Below are 16,071 nucleotides of genomic sequence, written 5' to 3'. Positions count from 1 at the left end.
GACCGTACCTTTGGCACTGCGGCAAGAAATATGGTACCAACACGATGGGGCACCAGCTCATTTCGATCGTAATGTACGACATTTCCTGCATGACGTGTTTCGCAATAGGTTCATTGGTACTGATGAGTCTGTGCCTTGGCCACCGAGGTCGCCAGATCTCAACCATCTCGATTTTGCTTCTGGGGAGAAATGAAAACCCTCGTATACGACACACCTGTCACATCAGCTGAGGACCTCGTTGCTCGCATCAAGTCGCCGCCGCGACGTTAGCAGATAAACCTGGCTTGTTTGCTCTTACTCGACAATCCTTGATTCGTTGCTGTCATCTCTGCGTAGAAGTGAACGGCAGACATTTTGAAAACCGTCTGTGATTATCGCCCTCGGAAAATCCCAGTGAGAACACTCTTGGTATTGCTCCCCACCCCCTTTGTGTGGTGAAAGTGACATCTTCAGTTGGTGTACAGTGACACGCACTGTCTGTGCATAAGACATTGTAGCATTTCTTGTTTGTTGTGTGTGTGGGGGGATATTACGTAGTTGTCGCGTGTAAAAATACACGTTGTCACAATGATCTGATATTGTGCTTTTCTTTCCCTCCTCCTGGTGGAGTAATGTGTGTCTCGTATGCCACATGACATGATTCGTTCATTCCTCGCGTGTAACTGGGGTATGCAACCGTGCTCAACTTTTCGGATTTTGTGTTCCGTGCTCATGTTTAGATGTTTGATGTGTTGTCTTTAACGCATTTCTCATTGTCACGGTCCTTCTTACTGTGTTACATACCCTTTCCATGCATTGTTCTTGCTGGAAATCCCCAATTCCTTTGAGGATTCCATTGCGCATGCGTGCAGTGAACTTTTCATAGTGACTTCCGGACTGAGCACATACGACTCCTTTATGATTCCCTTGGAACCGCCTCTCTATCTGTGATAGTATTCGTCCCAGTTAGGTGTGACGTTCACTTTGTCACCTTTTGCGAGGCTCCTATCTCAGAAATGAAGCCTCAGTCGTAAAAATGGAACTCACACTTTTTGCTTGTTTTCGTGTGAGGAATCACCTCCCAAGCGTTGTAAACTACCTTCAGAAACACCCTGTATATGAGCCACGTTGGGAACTAAGATCCCAAAGGTGGCCCACCCCTTATAGTTGTTTAGAAAGTGTTGCTTGTGCTCAAGTAAACATTTCTATTCAAGTTTCTACAATTTATTAGAAAAAAATTGTTGGTCTCAAACTTTTTATTGTTGGCATGCATTATAATAACAAATAGCCTACCTCCGTGGCGGAGTGGTTAGCATAGCGCATAGCCTCTACGACGCCATGGGTTCCAGTGTTCGAATCACGGCCTGGGTATGGGTTTTCTTTGTGAGTGTCCCTTCATCGATTTCATCATATCATTACTTATTCTCATCCTCGCGATTAGCCAAAAGTGCCAAAAAACGAAGTTAAATAAATCAAATCAGACATGGACCACCTTAGGAACTCGTGTCTGGACCACATTCTTAAACAAAAATAGGTATCTTTGTTTTGCCACAAAAAAGTTATAAAAAAATTAAATGAGCTTTCAAAATGTGTATAATACGTAAACATTCGTTAATGTCAAGAATGTACTTACCTACATACTTACTTACTTACTTACTTACCTCAAAATAACATCGACGACTAATCTCGTCGCTCCCCAACACAATAACTTACATAATATAGCTGCCGACAGCCATAGACAGTTTTATTTTTCTACATAGTGTAAAATACTAATATGATTTTCGTAAAGCGGGTCACCTTGGAAACAAGGGCTACCTTTTCCATTGTTGCTTGAATCTATTTGTTGTGAGAAATGAGGACCGTGCTGAATAGAAATGTGCCTGACCAATGAACAGACTTTTTTTTTTGTAAAACTTTCTGTGCCTAAGATATTTTGGCGAGTTATGCACGTACTGTACATAACTCGCTTTAGACGGAAGCATATCCTTTAACATTTTTGCTACCATAAATGCCATGTAAATGCTTCCAAAAATATTGTAGCAGATAGTACTTTCCACGGAAGCATTTCATGTAGCATTGCGGTTACTACAATGTATAATATATACAGCACGAAAGGCACGTCGAATTACACCATCTATGGTGAGTGCATAGTGTTTACACTGGGCCAGGGACCCGTCAAGTATCTGAGCGATGCTCGTTGAGCAAGATTTTCACTCGTTGAGCAGACACATCATTTACTTGACGCTGTGTGGTCATTGATCAAAATATCAGCGCCTTTGAATAATACTCTGTGATCAATGTGGCTGAGTCGAGTGGACAAGATTTCAGCGTTTGAAAAGCTGTTAATTATGGAAATAGAATAGTTGATGTGAACAAAACTGTCGAAATTTTCATTTTCACATCCTTGCACAACTTTCCAAAACTATTTAATATTTGGTTGGAATAAACAACACTTTCATTTTAATACAATTACAAAAACTGGAATATTACATCACCTTCTGTTACTTGAACTTCCTCTGTAATTACGCTATATCGCAAGCCGTTAATCATACATTTCATATATTTCCTCATTGCTGGTCACCAACCCACCATCATACACAGTTTTCCTCTTCTTCCCTTTGCCTCACGAGATCGAAACAAAAAAAATCTATATATTCTGTGACTCAAACGTGTGGCGTGGCGAGCGAGGTTCAAGTTCGCTCAGCGATCAAGTGAGCAGCGCTCGCCGAGCAACGCCTACTTGACACGCCCCTGGTCAACGCAAAGGTGGGAGCACCCCTGTTGAGTCACCACTCTTTTGATGGGCAATTGTTCTCCCATTTAAATACATGGGGAATTTGTTGCTGAACGAGCTGCTATTATATTAAATTGCAAATTTAAATTTATCTTAACCTCAGAAATTATGTCTGAACGTGATAGATATAATCAGTGCTGTAAAAGTAAGATTTTAAAAAAGATGATCGTCAACAACAGAAAAGATTCGGGACTCAATAAAACTTAAAATTTGCACAGCATTTGTTCACATCACTTGCAATTTTCACATTTTAAGTGCTTTATTGTTGTGAATCCGTTAAAGAATTATACATAATAATTCCGTGCGACTGTACTTTTATTTTTATAGTTGTTATTTTTTTATATGGTGTCATACTTTTTCATATAGCTAGTAAATATGGTTTTCTGTATTACATATACGCATTTTTCGAGAAGAATAGTAATAAAAAACATATTTTATCTCCTGTTTCATGTCTCGCAACCTCTAGGGCTTTCTTATTTACGAATTAAAATTTTGAAATTGTTGTAACAAAAAAAAAAAAAAGACGAAAGTATGAGTTGAAAATGTCTGCTTATATTTTGCTTTATAAATTTGGGAGTTTCTCTCATTCCTATTCCTACCGTTGAATTACACATACTCCCAACCAGAAAAAAAGAGCATCGAGTAGAATGTAAATTTTTGTATTATCAACCCATGGCAGCTAGGAACGACCCAAATGACGTCAAGTTTAGTGCTCTTTGTGCATAAACATACTATATTTAGCTCGTTCTAGCTACCCTACCGTTGCGCTTTAATATATTAATTGTTAGGTTCAGAGGAATGTAATTTTCGAAAACTTATGACTTCCTACATAATCTTAAAGGTTTACTAAACTAATTTTTATTATCGATTTACATAAGGAACTCTTACCTTCTTTGCAAATATGGTTTAAATAGCCATCCCATCGCGCTCCAATGTAAAGCTTAGGGCAACCAAGTGACGAACGAAATTCTTTAGGGAGACAGCAGGGCTGGCGCCGCCGCCGGAAAAAATTGGCAATGAACAGTCCCATTGAAACAACAAAAATGTCCTTCCATACGTATACAGTAAACGCTATAAAGTATGTATTTAAGCAGCGCCATTGATTTGTAGGTCTTAACTTCACAAATTGTGTTCAAATTATGTGAGTAAAGAGTTTGGGAAAGTAAAAATACGCTTTACTTTCAATTTATTTTCCTTCTATAAAGTTTTGATGAATAAACATACATTTACCTTCAATGTATTCTATTGAACACTTATGTTACATTTTTGGAGGCACATGGCACAGTGGTTCGGATCCCACTTTAAACCATAGGTCCAGTCCCGATTAGCCTTACTGTGCATAACGTGGACTTAAAATACCAAATCAATCAATCAATTATGTTACATTTTCTCAGTCTGACGAAAGATTCTAAGTATTTCGATTATGAAGATTCTGCAAATTTCACAAACATCAACTTCCACGTCTCTCCATCTTCAAAGGTTATCACCGGATCTAGATCAAAGCATTTTAAATAAAAAGTGCTTTTGACGACTTTAGATAAAGAGACAAATTTCGTTCTAATCTTTTTTGCACACACACACACACTCAGATATATTGCATGTAGAGATAAGAGAGAATTAATATATTTATCTAATGAAGCACACCCAGATCCACACTATCAACTTTCCTACACATTTACCCTTTTTTAAAAATTCGACCCTTCCCAAAAGACATCCCGGCTAATCTTATGGACACGTTGGGTCCGGTTTCAGCCGAACTCTCCTTCTGGGTGCTTAACTTTTTTTTTATCAATGAGTATATATAGCAAGACTTCTCTTTCCTGCATTTGTTACTGACTCTCACCCAGAATCTTCGCCAGTTTATATATATATATACAGGGTGTCGCAAAACTCTTTCAACAACGCTTGGGTGCTGGTAGATATCATAAAAACAAGTAACTTTTCCCTATAAAGTTTACCTCGAAAGCGCTTAGTTTCTACGCTGTAAGCGCTTAAAATCTATCCTGTACGTATGCAACCCAACACAGCAAACGCTTGCTCTGACATAACTAGCAGGGGCGCGTGGCAGGGTTGCCACTGGCGTTCCTCGTTAAGAGAGACGACTTGAAAACAACAACTTGGGAGTCTTGCCTGAGCAAAATCCAAAACATTAATGATACTTGCGATGTTGTAAGAAGCATTCACAGTATTTATAAACTGACCAAGACAAATAATGGGCAGACTGAAATTCAAGATTACGTACTCATTCTAAAATATCTCCATAATTGATCGATTGATTTGGTTTATTTTAATTTGCTTTTCTGCCACCTTTGGCTAATCGCGAAGATGATAGCTATGATGAAATAACAAATGACACCATTGTCTAGGCCAGGATTTAAACTCAAGACACCTGGCGCCTTGGCGATCTCTGCTAACAACATTACCACGGAGTGTTTCGTGTATCATGCAATATCAACAATTGCTGGGGAAAGTCAAAGCCAGGCAGCCAATTAAAATACGCAACGTCGCAACAGCGTCTACGTAAGCGCCTCTCTTCTGGCTTTCATTCGCTCCTCGCTGCCCAGCAGACGATTTTTTCCTCGTTTCTCATCGGCACCGAAACTGTTGAGCGCTCCCTAGCGCGGGAAGAGGGACAGGTTCTACCAAACGCGGTATAGTTATGTCAGAGCAAGCGTTTGCTGTGTTGGGTTGCATACGTACAGGATAGATTTTAAGCGCTTACAGCGTAGAAACTAAGCGCTTTCGAGGTAAACTTTATAGGGAAAAGTTACTTGTTTTTATGATATCTACCAGCACCCAAGCGTTGTTGAAAGAGTTTTGCGACACCCTGTGTATATATATATGTATAAATATATATATATATATATATATAAAGCATTTTGGAAAATTGTTAGAGGGAAGATAGTACTGAAATCAACTTGTAATGTATTTGTCACTGTGCATCATTGGAGACCAGTGGTAGCGATTGAGGTGGCGTGGGGGTGGGGCAGTTTCCTCCTACTTTTTGCCCCATACTATGGCATTTTAATCTTCTAAGCTTTCTCTATCAACAGAAAGTAAACTGGCCTTGTCCCCCAGTTTTGGCACCCAATCGCCGCCACTGTTGGTGACTATTGTATTCATAAATTCTACTTTTTCCAAAATGTTACAAAACACATATAAATATGTTGAATGTGAATTATTTGCGACTCAGTATGAATGAAGCATGTGTTGAGCATGCCATTTTATCTACATAAGCAATTTCAGGCAACGATTAATGCTTTTCTGGGTTATTGTGATATCTTAAAAAAATGTGATCTCTACATATTGTGCATATCTACAATATTTGTAGGTGGTGCTTTAAATTATATTGTCTTGCATAACATGAAAGCAATTAGCAGCCAATCAACAACAGTTACATTTCAGAATTCAGCGAACCAAAATATATGTTAGAAATTGTAATACCTTTCTTTCTGCAAAAGTTCCTTTGTAGAATACTAGGCTATACAATGTGGGAAAATTTCGGCAAGGAGCCGGGCCCGTTGACCCCATGGTTACTACGACAGTGAACTCTGCCGAGGTTGTGAGGGCACCAACGCCTGGAATTTACAATATCTTTGAGCAAAACAAACGATATGTTATTTTCAACAAAATTATTATTTAAGTACACGTCAAATTTAAGAAGCTAGATCAGTTTTCTATATGAAGACTCTTCTTGGTAACACAAACAGCTGTAGAATACATCATGACCAGATATCAGATGTTTATAATCAATTCAGGGCTGTCTGCCTTGATTCCACCTCCCCCTCCCCCTCCCCCTCCTCCATCATCCCAAGCATCATCTATAATTAGGCACAGCAGGAATTGCAGGAATATAGTCACTATCAGAAACACAAAGATCGCACAAAGCATGCTGGGAACAGAATGAATCTGGTGTCAATTCTGTTGATCGCCACGCGACATATTTCTTGAGAAGTATTGAAGTTGAATTTTGCGTTTCGTAACTTCTGTAAGAGACGACATCTAGTGAGATAACTTAATCAATGCCTTCAGAGCTTGAGACAACATTGCAAGTGTATAAAAGCAGAGAAGGAAGGAGTTATCTTTCCTTGGTAAAACATGGACACTGCGTTCTGGCTTTTCCCAGAAAGACACTTTGGATTAGTGAAATCTGATAACCATAGAGATTAGCTAAAATAGGCGCAATAGAATGGAATGACGTAATTGTTGGCTCTTTCTTGTTGTAAGGTACTTGAAGCATGAAAAATGTTAAGTCAAATGTTATACTGATTTGCGATTCTATGTGCTGGCAAAGTTATAATGAAATGCTGTTTACATGAAATGACAAACGCAATGCCTTGAAAACCGTACCTAGGGAAAGGGCCATGCCGCCTAACCCGTCGAACAAGGACTTATTTACGGAGAGGGTCCAGGGGGGTCCGGAGCACCCTGAAGGACTAAGTACTAAAATTCAATAATGAAAATAGTGAAATAATAAAATAACTAAAATTAAACAATGAAAATAGTGAAATAATAAAATAACTAAAATTAAACAATGAAAATAGTGAAATAATAAAATAACTAAAATTAAATAATGAAAATATACTTGTTATATAATCAAGTGTTATTTATTTCCGGCGACGTTAATGGAAGGCAAGAATTATATTGCGATCATACGACTTTGAATGACAGTTACCAAAGAAGATTTAGGCAAGATTTATTACTACTTATAACAACACGTATAAAATATTCCCAAGAACCTTACTTTTCGTCAACTAGATCTAACATCCTTTTTCTATATTCAGTAAATATTCAATTCGTTATCTATTTGATATTAATTTGCTTGCCAGGGCAATTTTGTTTCTTACAAATTTTGCTTACCTTAACCATAGGTACGTCAGCTAGATAATGTATACGTTCTGTTGTACCATTATCCTTATACCGTCTTGTTACCTATTCATGTAAAAAAATAGATTAATTAATTTAATATAACTATAATTATTTTAATTTATTATTATTATTACTATTATTATTATTATTATTATTATTATTATTATTGAGATACTTGGTTCAGACCCCCCGAAATATATTCTAGATACGTGCCTGCCATCAAGCTATGAAATACAGGGTGATTCAAAAGTCCCTTAACACCCTTTATAAAATGTAAAGGAGTTAGTCTTGGTACAATCGGTCATGATAGAAACAGTTTAGGTATAGGAGGAACCATATTGGTGTGTTCCAAGGCGATCCTCTCGATATCATCCTTGGAGAAGGACTCCGTTTCAATTCCAAGGGGTTTGCCGGCCCCCGTGGCTGAGTGGTTAGCACATCACGCTACGAAGCCAGGGGTCTCGGGTTCGAATCCTGGACTGGGCATGGATGTTTGTGAGTGTCCATTCATCAATTTCATCATATCATCGCTCATCAGCTGCTGCTCATCAGTAAATGCTTTTCTACATGCTGGCGGGCGAAGTGCCTATTCCGGTGTATGCAGTTCGTGGTCGTGTCGCTTGTCATCTGGGTTTGAAAGCTTCCTTACGTTAGGGGTTTATAACGAAGTTGGTAACACTACCAACAAGAAGAACATTTTCTATATTTTTCCTTCTCCGCGTAGGCACGTTAATTTGGCAAATTAGCCAAAAGTGACACAAAAAAGCGAAGTAAAATAAAGCAAATCAAACAATCAATTCCAAGTTGAACTTCAAATGAAGATCATAGACAAATTCAGGAAGGGGCAGGAGGGGAGATGGCTCCCTCCAGAGACAACAATTTATTTGCCTTTCTGGTACTTTAAGTCGCATGAATTCTTTTCTAGGCTGTTCGGAACATTGAGGACGAATGATGGTCAGATAGAATCGATGAAGGGACACTCACAGAGGAATACCTACGCGCAGGGTGGGAATCGAACCTGCAACCTTCGACGGTGAGATTATAACTGGATCACTGATGCAAATTTGGACATTTCAAACCTTAAACGAGAGGAGGTGGTTAATCCGCTGACGAGCCAATTTAACAGATCCATAATTGAGCAAATAGATGTAACAGACAAGGACGTATTTAGGGGGGATCCAGTGTGTCCAGATCCCCCGAAAGACTTACTATTATGTACTAAAATTAAATAATGACAATAATGGAAAAAACTCAAATTAAATAATGAAAATATACTTGGTGTTTAATCAAAGGTTATTATTTCTTCCGAAATAATTGGAAGAATTATATTGGAATCATTGAATGAGATTACCCAAGAAGATATATGCAAGAAATATTAGATACTACTTATAATAATATACATAAAATACGTATTACCAGCAACTTTACTTTTCGTGAACTGGATATAACATCCTTTTTTGATACTCAATAAATATTCAATTCTTTATCTATTTGACATTAATTTCCTTGCGACCTTAACTACACGTAAGCTAGATAACGAATACGTGCTGTTGTATCATATACCCTCTTTTTACCTATTCATGCAATCAAATAAAATATTAATTAATTTGGAGTATTTTCATTAATACCATTATTAATTATTTTTAATTAATTCAATATAATTATTTTATTTTATTATTATTATTGTTATTATTAATTTTATTTTGAGACACTTAGTTCGGACCCCCCCCCGAAATATGTTTCCAGATATGTGCCTGGTAACAGACTGACACAGTTGGCAACCTGTGAATCTAGATTTTCTGAATCACAGTTAGTGGAATCGTACTTGATGAGGTAATTTTTCACAGAAAAATTTCAGAGTTGAGAAACACATTTCTCGTATATTCGCATCTAAAGATGTTCTCCTTTAAAACAATGCACGACACATTATTATTCAAGGTTGACATTTTCCTGGAATTTCTCAACTTCATTTGGCACGTGGTAACTTGGTAAGTTAAAGCATTGTCACTCTCGATATTAAGGAAAACGTGGAGAAGGAAGCACAGCGGGAATTCCACTAGGCGGAAATTGCGGTCAAGGAAAAGCCAATAACCTCGCTCCCCTTTTCCTTCCTATTATAGCAATCATAACCCGCTTTCACCTACATTAGTCAGGGGGAAAACTCTACCGCAGTCAAGAGCGTAAGTTACATTCGGAAGCGAATAAAACTTGGCACACCTGTCGTCGCCAGAAATTTTGCAGTGGGCTAATGACCGTCGATAAAACTTGAATAGTAGAAATAATAAAAACAATATTTATCACCACGGGTATAATTATTATTATGCATTAATAAATGTTGTAAACTAAATAAAAATAAATAAATGTTATTCCTGGTTATAATTATTATTATTATTTATGCAGGGAGGTTTTACTACACGATCCAACAGATTAGTGAATATTCGGGACAATTTGTTTTTCATTACTTGTTTACATTACTTGTTAGTGTACTGAAATTCACAGTTATTGTACTTTGTTATTAAGTTTTCCACATCTCGTTAAAAAAAGGCTTTAAAATTTAGGGGAAACTTTTCATAAGATTGATGTTGTGTAACTTCTTATCTGAAAATTATCATCTTCGGAATTTTGAAAACCGTGGAACTAATTATTGATATTTTTTTGGATTACATGATATAATATGAAAATTTAACCTGCTTCTTGTATTTTACACTCATTTTTTTTATCTAATGCCGTTTCTACTTTGGTAATTCTGTTTGAATACTAACTAAATGACTTTATATCTGTTACTAACAATTACTTGAAATAAACCATGACAATTTCCAGGGACGGAGCAGTGGCGATTTGGACTACTTTTGCTATTTGTACGTACTAACGAAAATTGTAGTAAGTTCTTTGCAATTTCCGCCTGGAATTTATGTAACAGTTTCCTGACAACCGATTGAGAAGTTCTTAATTGATTGATTGAATTTGGCTATTTTACGTCGAACTTCATCCACTTTTGGTTAATCGCGACGATGAGGGTGAGTGGTGATAGGAAATTGATGGAGGGGCACTCACAGAGAACATCTATGTCCAGACCGTGATTCGACCCCAGGATTCCTGGCGTCGTTTGAGTTTGACTTTCCTGTGTATTATTCCTAGTATTTCTAGGAGGAATATTAGGTACTTTTCATCTATACAACGAGACTCAGACCAAACGAAATATTTAAATTAAGAATAAAAATATTAACAATAAGTACAATCCCAGCATTTGTGAAAGTGTCGGCCCCCCAATCCCTCGTTTCTATCCGGCCCTCTGGATTACTTCCTACTTAATCCCTCAATCTCTCCTTTCACCTCACCCTGGGTGCCAAGCGAGCAGATTATATTTGCGCCGGAATTACAAAAGGGGGGGGGGTTCACATAACAATTTATATTTTTATGTCCCTGGTTCGTTTACACATATACAGCAAGTGAATATACAACTGGTTAAATGGACAGTACCGTTGTTCTTGAAATCATAACATTCTCGTAGGATATATTGGTTTATTATACGTAGTTATATATGTACATATTTTACAGAGCGTTTCCATGAGTGTCTTGCATAGACCAAAATTACCAAATCTCTAAATCAATATATATGCGCACCAATGGCATAACCATCGGCACTTCCCTTACCACCGAGTTAGCCTAACTATCTCGGTGGGCCTATCCTCAGCTTAAATGATATTCCGTTTACAAATGCGTTTCCTTACGCCTTCACTCCTTCTTTTGGGCATCAATTAATCAAATACGGAAATATCCACATAATCAAAGCTTTTTCTAAAAGGGGACTTGGGACAGCAACAGGGGCTGGCATAACCAGATGCTACATTATTATATCCAGTTTAGCCACCATAAGTGGACTAAACTTGAGGAGACGTTCCTCTTTCGTCGATCAATGGGGAAACACTCTTTTTTTTGCTAAAGCCCGCTGGCCTTTTTTATAGCCGGGGTAAACGTCCGTGGACGTGGAAGATGTAGCGTTGGAAAATTACACTGCCAACGGTCTTTTGTAAGACAGCTAGCTCCCCCAACCGGGGAGGTAAAAAACAGGGGAATCTAACATCCAGCAAAGCACAATCCAATAAGCATATACACTTACATGCAATAATAACATAAAAGTACACCCATGGAAACATATTACTTAACCCTACACCTCGTAGCTGGCCAGCAATTAATTATTACAATATACCAAAACCAGTAATGGTCAATCCGACCGTTACACATTATATATATATATATATATATATATATATATATATATATATATATATATATATATATATATATATATACATACATATAGGGTGAGGCAGTCAAACGGGATGACTTAAAAAATCACAAAAAATAGAGAAAGCAAATATTAGTTAATTACTTGAACATGAATGTAGTGTAAATGAGTTGAAATTGCTAGTGTACCTGAAAGATGTTCATTTTTTTAAATATGGTGTCAGTAAGATGGCGTCCCTGGTTTTGCACACATTGTCGGAATCTCAGAATAATTCCGTCCATGACGTTATGCTGACATATTGGTAACCGTTTTCTTGCCTGCCCTCGATGACTATGACCCAGATGAAGAAACACTCTTCCAGCAAGATGGTGCAGCTAGCTATACTGCCAGAGTGTCCATGGATGTGCTTAGACTCGCATTTCATGGTCGCCTCATTAGCACATTCGGCGATATTCCGTGGCCTGCCCTTTCACCCGATTTGCCGGCTCCTGACTTTTTTCCTTTGGGATTACCTCAAACCCGAATTTAACCACATCTCGTGCGAGATGATTTTTTTCGCCTGTTATGTTCCGCTCTGCTGCCCCCCCCCCCCCCCACACACACACCTTTCAACCCTGGTGCCCTACTTTCCATATTTCTCGAATAAAAAGACTTACGGTTATAATAGGAAAAAGTAATAGACTTATTTTAAAACGAAGTAAAGTTTTAGAAAAATAATGCCTGTTTTTCACTACCCTCGTAAAAGGGTTACAAAAGCAAAGAAAATTGTCAAGCAACAACTTTTTTTTAGCAAGTGGTATGGATTGACAACCCCTGATAATATTTTCTTCACCCTTGTGCCAATCTGAACAAAATTCTGAATGCAGGCCACTGGCTTGTTGGTATATTTAACTAAAACGATTCACGTGTAGAATTCTTATCCATCATCTTCATTTTGCTTGCTTACTTTTCCTCTTACATGTTGCCAACCCTTAACAATATCTTGTCCTTTCTCGCATATTAAGAACATTTATATGTTTTTTTACACATAACATTAATATTAATTTGTATTATTCTTAACCATATCACACCAAGCACAATTGTGTCAATTAATTTGTGCATCCTTGTGTATTTGTTTTCAATCTTTTTATTATTATTTTTAGTGTGTAGACGAGCCTTTGTTCTCAATTTTGTATTTGTTCTTTTTGTCTTCTTTATGTTTCTCTCTTTCTTCTTCGTTTGTTATTGTACAAACATTTAGTAGAGTGCCACACACGTAAATTTGCCGTTGCGTAGAAACGAATTTTCGTTTCGTCTCCCTCTCTCTTAGCATTATGTGTTCTACCCTGCTCGAAAACCTTCGCTATTGTTGCCACATTGTCATTCCATTCCTGGACACACTCGCGCAAACATCATTGAAAACAATTGAATAGCGCTCCAGCTAGCGGTTCCCACCGTTCGGTAGGGACGCTAATGTGGCAATATAGCACGGCGTAGTGCTTGCTTCTTTTATGCAGTGCATGTTCATTGGCTAGCTAGTAACTAGTGTTGCCAACTGTAATAATGAAGCACTATTTCTGTCACGGAAGGGGAAAAGGCAGGTAAAGTGACGGTGAGTTTTGTTGGATTGGAAGCACCATATTTTTATTTTATACTAAGTATTTGACCGGTTTGACGTTGTGTGCGTGTATTGCGTGTGTGGATGTAAAAGTGTGTGTTTGCTAATGAACGTTAAATTCCATAATGCCTCCAGTTCTGTCGAAGTTGAAATCAAAAACCTTGCATAGCCAAGCTCGGGAAATTCTAAGCAACGTGCACGAGTTCATGAAGGAGGAAGCCAGTCATGGTGTTAGCATCCCAATAAAGCATTTTGGCAAGAGAGCACCGAACAGCAGCAACAAATTGTTCATATTTCATAATTTTGGAATTATTCAAAATAAATAAATTATGTCCAACATCATTTCAACTCTGGCTCCGGCACGTGTTCTTGTAGAAATTGCATAGAGGAGGCTGTCATTTTTGCTGCTTAATGCGATACATATTGTTTTCTGTGTTAAAATTGCCATGCTTTGATGGGTGACCAAGTTCATAGCAGGGCCGGCGGAAGGGGAGGGATAACCGTCCCATCGCCCAGAGCGGCAAAATTTGAAGAGAAGAAAAAAATAAGCCTATTGAAAACTGTGATCGAGCGAGATATTCTTTTGCGCTGAATAGTATTGAAATAGCATAAGAAGTCTAACTAACTAACTAACTCTCTAGCCTTCTTAAACCCGAAGGTTCATGGCTGCAGCAACACAGGCCTTCCATCTGTCCCTATCTTGAGCAAGATCTATATACTCTTTTCCATCCCTACCGATTTCCCTTAGGTCCATCTCGACGTTGTCCCTCCATCTTCGTCTTGGCCTTCCTACTGGTCTCTTACCATCAGGTTTCCCAACAAGAATCCTGTAAACTCCTCTTTCCTCTCCCATTCGTGCCACATGGCCTGCCCACCTAAGTCTTCTTGATTTAATTATTCTAATAATGTCTGGACATGAATACAAATTATGTAGTTCTAAATTATGTAACCTTCTCCACTCACCTGTCTCCTCATCCCTTTTAGGTCCAAATATTTTCCTAAGGATCCTATTTTCAAATACTCTCAATTTATGTTCCTCTTTCAATGTAAGGGACCAAGTTTCACACCCATATAATACTACAGGCAAAATTACGGTTTTGTATATTTTAACTTTTAGATTCTTAGATATTAAACGAGAAGACAAAAGTTTATGAAGAGAGAAGTAACATGCATTTCCTGAATTAAGCCTACTTTTTATTTCCTCTTTAATATAATTTTCATTTGTTAATATTACTCCTAAGTATTTGAATTTGGAAACTGTTTCAAACAAGTTGTTATCAATAATTAGATTTTGATTATTACCTAACACTTGGTTTCGGCCTGTAAGCATATATTTAGTTTTCTCTTTGTTAACTTCCAAACCTATCTCTTTAGCAGTTTTGAAAAATATTTTAGCATTATTCTTAATTGTATTCACATCATCCCCCAGTAAGTCTACATCATCTGCATATGCTAACAACTGAGTCACACCATTTAATTTTAGTCCTTCTTTAGTTTCTTTTACCTTCCTAACAGCATATTCTAAGGCAAAATTAAAGAGCAATGGGGATAATGCATCTCCTTGTTTTAACCCATCATGAATTGTAAATTTGTCAGACATATTAATACCCACACGAATTTTACTTTCTGTTTCACTGGTGCATATTTTTATCATACTAACAAGCTTCTTAGGTATTCCAAACTCTACTAATATATTATATAATTTATCTCTTTTCACCGAATCATATGCTTTTTTGAAATCAATGAATAGCTGATGGACATTTTGATTATATTCCCACTTTTTTTCAAGTGTCTGTCTGATGTGAAAAATTTGATCTGTAGTTGATCTGTTGCGTTTAAATCCACATTGATAATCACCTATAATTTCATTAGCATATGGGGTTAGTCTTGTTAAAAGAATGTTAGATAATATTTTATATGTTGTTGAGAGTAGAGAAATTCCACGGTAATTATTGCAGTTCATTTTATCACCTTTTTTAAACACAGGAACAATTATGGATTCTTTCCACTGTTGAGGGATTTCTTCTTTATTCCATATTAAACAAATTAATTTATGAATTTGACAAATTAATGAATTTCCACCATATTTAATTAACTCAGCTGGTATTAAATCAATGCCAGGTGCTTTGTTATTCTTTAGCCTTTTAATAGCATCTTTAACTTCAGTCAAGTTAGGTTCTGGAACTAAAGGTTCTGCTGTGTGTACTTCATTCACTTCTGATTTATCTCCTACATGGACATTTAAAAGGTCATTAAAGTAGTTCTTCCATCTATTTAGAATATCGCTTGGGTCAGCTAGAAAATCACCGTCTTTATCTTTTATCAAGTTTACTTTAGGTTGCCACCCCTTTCTAAACTCATTTACACCTTTATATAAATCTCTGATATTTTTATTTTTGCTGTTTGTTTCAATTTCGTTAATTTTGCTTTTCAAGTAATCTCTTTTTTTACTTCTAAACGTGCGGTTAACTTCTCGCTTTATTCTATTATAATTGTTTAGATTTGTATCATCAGAGTTATTTAACCACCTAAGTCTAGCCTGATTTCTTATTTCTATTAGATTATGACATTCATTATCAAACC

Source organism: Lepisma saccharinum, chromosome 26, assembly GCF_977018435.1.
Source record: "Lepisma saccharinum chromosome 26, izLepSacc3.1, whole genome shotgun sequence".
In the NCBI taxonomy this organism is placed as follows: domain Eukaryota; kingdom Metazoa; phylum Arthropoda; class Insecta; order Zygentoma; family Lepismatidae; genus Lepisma; species Lepisma saccharinum.
This window is presented reverse-complemented; position numbering follows the sequence as displayed.